Source organism: Penaeus monodon, chromosome 18 (assembly GCF_015228065.2).
Source record: "Penaeus monodon isolate SGIC_2016 chromosome 18, NSTDA_Pmon_1, whole genome shotgun sequence".
Lineage (NCBI taxonomy): Eukaryota > Metazoa > Arthropoda > Malacostraca > Decapoda > Penaeidae > Penaeus > Penaeus monodon.
This window is the reverse complement of record NC_051403.1, coordinates 22897760-22899799: the sequence shown is the minus strand read 5'-3', so window position 1 is coordinate 22899799 and position 2040 is coordinate 22897760.

Here is a 2040-nt window from a genome sequence, read left to right as displayed (position 1 = left end):
GCCTCTCTCCTCCCCGGCTCTCTCTCTCTCTCGTTTCCCCCTTTTCCTCTTTTGTCTCTCTCCTCTCTCTCTTTTCTCTCCCCTCTCTCTCCCTTCCTCTCCTCTCTTTTTCTCTCTCTCTCGCCCCCCGCTTTTTCTCCCCTCTCCCCGCCCCTCTCTCTCTCTCTCCTCGCATCTCTCTCTCTCTCCTTCTCCCCGCTCTCTCTCCTCTCTCCTCGCTCCCCCGCTTTTCTCCCCTCTCTCTCGCTCCCCTCTCTCTCCCCTCCCCCTCTCCTCTCTCCCCGCTCTTCTCTTCCCCTTCCTTCTTTTCGCTCCCCTTTTCTCTCTCCGTTCGCCCTCTCTCCTCCCCTTTTCTCCTCTTTTTCCTCTCTCCCCTTTTCCTCTCTCTCTCTCTTTTCGCCCCTCCCTCTCTCTCTCCGCCTCTCTCGCTCTCTCTCGCTCTCTCTCCTCCCCTCTTCGCCCCTCTCTCCCCTCTCTCTCGTTCCCCCCCGCTCTCTCTCTCCCTCCCTCTCTCTCTCTCGCTCTCTCTCCCTCCTCTCTTCCCCCCCTCCCCCCCCTCTCTTTTCTCTCTCTCTCTCCCCTCTCTCTTTTCCCCTTCTTCTCTCTCCACTCACTCTCTCTCTCTCTCTCTCTTCTCTGTATATAATATATAATATATAATATATTATAATATAAAATATAAAATTATATATATAATATATAATTATTTTATGTATATGAAAATTAATATAAATATTTTTTTAAAATATAAATAATTGTGTGGTGTGGGGGTGTTTTGTGTTTGTTGGTGTGGGGGGTTGTGTTTGTGGGTGTGTGGGGTGGGTGTTTTGTGTGTGTGTGTGTTTGTGGTTTATATATTATATATATATATATTTAAAATTAATATAATATTTATATATATATAATATATGTATAATATATACATATTATAAAATATATTATAAATATATATTATTTTATATATAAAATATATAAAATTTATATATATGCATATTTTATATCCAAAATTTTAATAATATTTTATATATTTTATATATTATAATTATTATATATAATATATATTTATATATTACATATTACTATATATATAATATATAATAAAATATGGGTGTGTGGTGGGTGTTTTTGTGTGCGTTGTTTTTTGGTGGTGTGTGTGTGTGTTTTGTGTGTGTGGTGTTTTGTTGTGTGTGTGTTGTGTGTGTATTTGTGTTTGTGTGTGGGTGTGTGTGTGGTGTGTGTGGGGGGTGTGTGGGGTGAAAGGTTGTGTGTGTGTGGTTGTTGTGGGGTGTGTGTGTGTTTTGGGGTGTGTGTGGGTGTGTGGGTTGTGTGTGTGTAGGGGTGTGAAAAATGAAATGGGGTGTGTGTGTGTGGGGTGTGTTTTTGTGGGTGTTTTGGTTTGTTGTGTTTATAGGGCAGGTTGTTGAAATGTATTAGGGATTTATGAAAGATTATGCCTGTATTTTAAAATGATACCCAATGCATCTACGCTTTTCTTTTTTTCTTTTTCTTTCCCTTTACCAATCGCTTTCCTTTCTGCCCCTTTTGCGTTTTCCCCCTTTTTGGGTTTACATCCCGGGTTTTCCTTTTTTTCCCTTTCTTATCCTAATGCCCCTTTCCTAATCCTAATCCTTTAAATCCTCCTCCGTCTCCTCCTTCCTCAAATCCTCATCCTCATTCAGATCCTTATCTTCGTCCTCTTTCTCCTCTTCCTTCACCACTTCGTCTTCCATATTTATCCTCCTTCTATTTTTCCTCCTCCCCGCTTTCCCTCCTTTTTTCCCCTCAGTCCCCCCCTTTCCTCCTTTCCCCCTCCCCCTTTTCCCGAAAAAACTTTTCCCTTTCCTTTTTCCTTTTTCCAAAACAACCTTCCCCCCGCCCCTCCTCCTCCCCCCGCCCCTTTCCTCTTCTCCTTTCAAAAAACTCCTCCCCTCCCATCCTCCTCCCCTCCTCCGGCCTCCTCCCCCCTCCTCCTTCTCCCCCTCTCTTCCCCTTTTTCCCCCTTTCAAAACCCCCTCCCCTTCTTCTCCCCCCCTCCTCCTC